Source organism: Amblyomma maculatum, chromosome 8 (assembly GCF_055883805.1).
Source record: "Amblyomma maculatum isolate TAMU_Amacu chromosome 8, ASM5588380v1, whole genome shotgun sequence".
Classification (NCBI taxonomy): Eukaryota; Metazoa; Arthropoda; class Arachnida; order Ixodida; family Ixodidae; genus Amblyomma; species Amblyomma maculatum.
In genome coordinates this window covers 83,627,637-83,634,485 of record NC_139351.1, presented here as the reverse complement: position 1 = coordinate 83,634,485, position 6,849 = coordinate 83,627,637, and the positions used below count along the sequence as shown (strand labels likewise).

The window sequence follows — 6,849 nt, the reverse complement described above, 5'->3', positions numbered from 1 at the left end:
GATGTATTCTTGCACCTAATACACGTATGCACTTTCTGTTAAGAAAAAGCACTCACATTGGACAACCCAAACAACGCAGAGGGTGGATTTAGAGTAATGGGTAATCATTGGAGGCGTAAATTTCTAAATACTATTTCCAGTTAACATCACGTACTGATTCTTTTCTTCTTTAGGGCTCCGCTTACGGCATCCCACAGATGAAGACAACTAGAAAAGGTGAGTAGTAGTAGTGTTAATAATTAAATAAATTTGTTGCCTAATGAATGTTGCTATGTTCCTGCACAGTTTAAAAAAAAACACTAAACATGTTTCCTAGCTACTTTTGATATGATGGCGCGTCTCATCAATTCTACGCGAAGCGCACTCGGATGTTCTATATTCATGTACGTTTTAAAGCAGCACGAACAAAAGGAATGAGAGATTGCACTCGAGTAAAACATTACCACTAAATTATATTCATATTTTCCAGTTGCTGCGTTGGTATAAATTATTCACGAAAGCGCAGTGTCCTATGTTTGCTTTTTGCTGCTCCATCAAGCCTTGAAATTCAGGAATAAAAGAACTTGTGCTACCCAAATTGTCTTGCAATGGAATAAAGATAGTTTCATGTTTTTCCAGCGCAAGAAGTAATAAATAAATCATAACTTTGAGAAAGACCCAATTATGGCAGATAAAAGTAGTGCATAAAAGGCCATAAAGCAATACATAAAGCAGATAAAAGGTCAGTACATGCAGACGATTCGTTGCATTTTATAACAACTCGCTAAAGCAGCACCGATATCTTCTCAACATGAAGTCAAAAGTATTGTCCTTCTTCGTCCTCTCGGCATTGATTGGGGCCTCAGAGTAAGCTTGACATTTAGTCTAATCGCATAGCCAACGCACTTTATTTAATGCAACCAGAACTAACAGCGCGAATAATTGTAATACTGGAAGAAGCGGTCGATATAATCACATTGTTCGCGTCAAATATTTCTGGAGGCGGTTAGTTTCGCTATATTTTAAGAGTAAAATAGCAATATCTTTTAGGCGGTTCGGTTTTGCTACATAGCGACGATGTCATTTGCGGACGTCGAAGAGATCTAAACAAGCGTATAATTTTCTAGGATAAATACAGGGGTAGGCCAGAAATACGGAGGAGCTACCTTCTAAATCTGCTTTGTGTAAAATAAAAGTGTCATACTGCCAACTGCTGGCAGCATATTTTTTGCGCAAACAATATCAGAGCCCCATTTGTTTAGACCGCTAGATAGAAGAGTGGATTTTTCCTCTGGGAGACGCCGTGTACCGTTCACGTAGGGCTGCTGTGATGTGGGATTCTTAATTTTTATTTATAAAACTCACTTCCTGGCATTGAAAAAGAAACTACAACACAGAAATGGTTTCATAGTGCCAGCATTTCTCTTAGCTAATATATGACGATCCACGGCCATATAACTAGCGCTTGTATCGAAATTGTAAGGATTTAAAATATTGTTTTAATATGTATTGAAGTTTGAGGAACTCAATCGGGTCCAAGACCTAGCGATTAGATCAGCGCTGATTGGTTTTGATGGAGTAGGACACACCATCGTTTTGAAATACATTTTATTTAGCTCTGCCTTCAGGTATCCGCAGAGAAGGAATGAACCTTGAATGATCGAATGAGTTTGTGAACCTTTCAAACGAGGAGAAAGTATGATGATTTATAAATTTGGTAAAAACTTTCTCCTGAGGGTAAAACTGATTTCAGATTTAATTATGAATTTCGTAAAGCTGAAAAACACGTATCAGCAGCATAATATGAATAGCGTATTAATGAACTGGTTATACTTGCATAAGCTATTTAATCTGAGTAAGCTTCCGGTTGAACTGCAGGTGCTAGGACGACTGCATGCGGTTCAGCCGGACGTTTACGTAGACTCCAGCTCATGGCTGAAATAATCTTGACTACACTTTACGGGCTGCCTCTAGCAAAGCACGCTCTTAAAATTTCTGCAGCCAATCCATAGCTTCCGTTCTTTTCTTGGTATTCTTAAACTTCTTTTCTGATAAAGCAAGAGTGGGAATTCCGCTGAGGCGGTGCAGCTGTGGCGCATCTAAGGGGAATAGCAGGCTTGATGTGCAAACTTACTTTAACTTACTTTAATAAAGGTAAGGCAGAAACATAATTTACAAAAAGCAAGCAATCAGTCATAAAAAAGAGACACAAAATGTTAGGAGCATTGCTCACGGGTAGCATCATAGTGGTGGCCGTCGTACTAGCATGTCCTCGGTCCCATCTTGGGGCTGAAACATTGTTATTTTATAAACTTTCCCAGCGGTCTGACGACACGTTTCGTTATCAATAAGAAGGACGCTGTAAAGTCCCGAGCGACGCCTCGATTAAATTGGAAGAAGTAACGGCACCCGTTGTCAGAAATAAAGGTAACACGGCAGTACAATGTACACAAGCCACTTTTCCAAACACCAGAGCTGGGTTTCGACATTCACCACAGAGAAAAGGAAGCTAGGTACCCGTCTCAAAGAAGAGAGACCTTTTTTGCCTGTACTCAGCCTGGAATCACTGCAGCCGTCTAATTTGCTGTCTTCAGATACACACCTATAGCTCTCCACAGAGAGAAAGGACACGCTATGCGCAGGCGCTGTTCGGAGAGCGGGTCCCATTAGATGCGGTACTCAGTGCCAGGTCAACTCCCAACTTAATATTCCCACCGAGAGCTGTGCACGTTGCCTTTGCATTGTCGCAGATACAGCTGGTGTGAGGCGGCAGGAATAATGTCCTACAATAATCGAACGATAATCTAAGTTTGCAGCAGCGTCAGTGTGGGAGTTTTTCGACACCTTGTAGGTAGCCGAGAACTTCCGCTACTAACTGCGAGGCAAATTAACAGTAGCAATTGCGCCTTCACGAGAAATTGTTGCTTGAGTTTCTTGTTGGACAAAAAAATTGACGCGTGTGAAATCAGTTACGATGGCTGAGTGGCAATGGAATAGAAAGCAGTCAGAAGAAAATTTGTCGCAGCCATACATCTTTTTACCATGTGCAACTGTATTTAAAAATCATTTAGGCGAAGCTAATTGTTAACCAGGTAAGCCATTCTAGATTACCTGAAACCAATTCTTTTTGAAAGTGAATTAGTGTAGTTCTGTCTCGTTTCCATCAGAAGATAAAAGTGAGAAAGCAATTTTGTTGTCGCCAGACAGAAAAAACTGTCACTACATTGTAAGATTCTTGCACCAAAGAACTTATTGCCTTGCTTTTATTTTCAGGTGCCAAGGTAAAACTGGAAGACTACGAAAGTAGGTATTTCGATTCAAAATAGAGGCCATAGACTCTGTATTGGTCCCACTATCATTGTGAAAAGATGTTTAAAATAGGCGTTTTTATATACAGCGTTATTGCATGCTTTTTTGAAAGAGAGTGGATCCAACACTTTAATCATTCCCTCCTTCTGCACGCACCTAACCGCATTTATCTCTGTTACAAAAGCAACAATTTCAATATTTGAATTCTTCGCCCTATAGAGCTCCTACTGCAGGTTCCAACTTTTTATTTCAGAATGTTCCTTCCATCCACGGTACCACGGAAACCTTACTGTCCTCGCGAGGTAACTGCATTTTAGAAATCTATTTGATAAAGGTTTGACTAAATTTTGTTAAGTGCTAATAATACGTTACCAACTCCTGTTTTTTCAGGCATGTGAGACAGCAAATACGTAAAAAATTAAGAGGATGATGTATAGTTCCCTTGCGCTCACAATCCTCTCACGGTGGCAGATGTAGTTAAGGTGCATATAAATGTTAAAGCGAGACAAAATACGCACTCGACAAAAGGCAGGCGCCTAAGTATTCTAAATTAAAGGCCAATCATTTCATCAAGTGTATGGCATGGAACAGTTCTAAACTTAAGCACCCACATCACCGACAGTACAATTTGGAAGCAATTATTTATTCACCACGAACATTCTGATGAAGTAAATTTAAACGAAGATTCCATGGTTCCCTTGTGAAACATTTCTTGCGATAAAGCAATAATTTTCAGTTTTCTATGTACACTACATGAACATCATTTCGAACGCATGACCATTTAGAATGCAAAGATTATACATATACAAATATGCGAACTCTGTATATTCACCTGGAAGGGTTTCGAATATGTATAAAAAAGGTATGAAAACTATACGACGTTTATATGAAAACACATTGTTATGCGGCGGCAACCCGATGAACACAGAGAGAGCTGCGAGAAGATTACCGATGACCGTGAGATGGTTTTAATGAACGCCATTTTCCGCTTCCTCATTCTCCGTAACATTACCCGGGGTCACTGAGCGATTGTCCCTATCATGGACGCGGGCTTCCGTTATCTCAGCGGAATGGATTGATAGATTGAATATAGAAGCATCCCCTTTGAAACTTGGTGGCAGCAGTTGTTATAATGCTCGTTATTTTCTTATATCTTGAATATTGTTTTAGAACGGATAATATCACCGTTCTATTTATTGGATTTTTATTTCTTCATTACTAACATTATGTGACTTTTCTGCTTTTAAGCCACCAATACTCCAATCGCTTTTTGCTAGCTTCCAATGCAGATTTATTTACCCGACGACTGGTATCTCTAGACCCCAGGGCCCAGGAAGATTTACTGCGTCTGCTTCGACTTCCTGGCGGACACTATCACATTCTAGTATAAGATGGCAATTGTTTCTATGGATTTACCACATACTGCACGTGTGTCATCTTCATGGTTAAATTTCTTTTTGTTGCTGCATTTGCTGAGGCACCCTGATCTAGCTTCAAAACGTAGGGCACTGCCTCTTGAGTTCTCGAAGAAAGCTTCCTTCCTGACCTGCCTTTTCCACTTTCGGTATAGTTATACTTTTCCTTTCCATACAATTTACCCAATTTTTACCTTCTGTGTTTTTCAGCTGCTGTTTAACGCCATTTACTTCTTCGCCTTTGTGACCAGCGTACTTACTGGTTATTTTCCCAGTTCATGTCCGCCATTGTGAGTGAATGCTTTTCAGATATAGGTATTTAAATAATTTAGCTGCCCACCTTTTACTGTTAACTTCGCTCAGGTGTTCCTCATATAATATTTTAATCTGAGTTTCTTTCCCGTGCTTCGAAAAATGCCCAGTTCATATCTTTCTGTACCGCCTCATTTGTGGTTTTGCCATGGATACTCAGTGCCGATCGTTCGACCGGTCTCTGATTTATTTGTAATGTTGACTGTACCTCTGCTTTTAGGCACAAAACCGCATGTCTCAAATAACGTCTTGGCGCCATAATTCCTTTCTATATACCCCTCAGCACCTGAGAACTTTGGTATCCCCACAATGCCCTAGGCTTCAATACCCCGGCATCTCTTCGCCCTTTTTCCCTAAATGATTGCTCATGATTTTCAATGTATGTCGATGCTTTGTTTACCCCATACCCCGAAAAGTTTATATTCCGCCACCCTCGCTCTTTCATGGCCTTGTATTTTAACACCCTGATCAGTTGAGCCATTGAAAATCGTCATACACGACTTAACTGCGCCAAAGCTGAAGACTACAGCGTACCCTTGATCTCCGCCAGCCTTCTAGCAATTCTAGAAATCTAGCAAGTCTTCCTGGGCATATATAAACAGCACAATATTGTCTGCAACTTTAAACCGGGGAGGCGCTGGTCGACAACCATTAAGCCTAATCTATATGAGAGGTTTAAACCTGGATTACTTTCTTGTAGACTCCGTTTCAAATTTATCATGTAAAGCATAAAAAACAGCTGTAATAGAGGACAACCTTGTCTTAATATTTGCATACCTTGAAAGCGTCCGTACTTCTTATTCCTTCCCATGTAATTCCTGCCTTGTTATCCCGGTACATTGCCTGAAGGAAATCTGTTCTCTCACAACAGATACCCTCTTCTTTTAGCGTTTTCCGCGGGTGTTCTCTGTTTGCGTTGTCGTACACCCTACTTATGTACTGAAAGGTTAAACAAAAAGGTCTGTTTTCCTCTCTACCTATTTCGATACATTGGGTAAGCACGAACAGGCTATCATCTAAGCACCTACCATTTCTAAAACCGCTATTAAGTTCTAGTATCTTCTTGCTTTCTACCAATCTAGTAACATTGGTGGATGGCGAAGCGCAGCATTACCGGAATGGACACGGAAGCGATGAATCGAGTTGGGGTTTCGACTAATTTGAACCGTTCGGGTACCGGTTGCCGTGTCACATCACCCCCTGTTTTGTCTTCCCATGGAAAGGCACTCCCCCCGTATATTTAAAACAAAGCATAGCCCTTTTGTTAACCTCGACTGAATGTTACGCATAGCAGTGGTGTGCAATGTTGCATTATTGCTAAGTGATGTTCTGTTGAAGCGTAATAAACCGGTGTTTTCTTAGGAAGTTTTAATTTGTGATTCATCGGGTGAGAACCTGACTCGCGGAGCTGTTCTCTAGAATTCGGGGCCTTCAACAATAAATTCAGCGCAGATGATGAGGGCAGCATCCAGTACCCGCGCAATGCATGTGCTCACGTTATCGTAATTGTTAAGAGCTTCAGACGGCATTCTTAGCGCAAAAAAAACACACACACACACGCACACGAGAGAAAAGGAGGGACATGGGACAAGTGCTACTAAATCTGGTTTATTGCACTGAAAAGACCCGCAATATATAGCAAAGACCACACATGCGTAAATCAACCAACATGCCCCCTTCACTGAAACCGCTCAAGATATTGCATTTCTGCCCCCAACAGAGCGACAGACGTGTCACTAACATACCCCTCCCCCCTCTTTCTTACATGAAATGCTTCAAGCAGTTCACACGCCTTCTTATCTACGCTTCTGCCCAGAATCCGCATTTCGTTAAG

The 6,849-nt window shown here is 41.0% G+C and overlaps 1 long non-coding RNA gene across 1 annotated transcript; it reads left to right on the top strand.

The window, feature by feature from the left end:
• Positions 1-739: 739 nt before the first annotated feature.
• LOC146181664 (uncharacterized) lies at positions 740-4,997 on the top strand. Its single transcript, XR_014700041.1, has 4 exons — positions 740-846; positions 3,253-3,282; positions 3,542-3,590; positions 4,914-4,997. It is a non-coding gene; the product is annotated as an uncharacterized LOC146181664 (long non-coding RNA).
• The last annotated feature ends 1,852 nt before the right edge of the window (positions 4,998-6,849 follow it).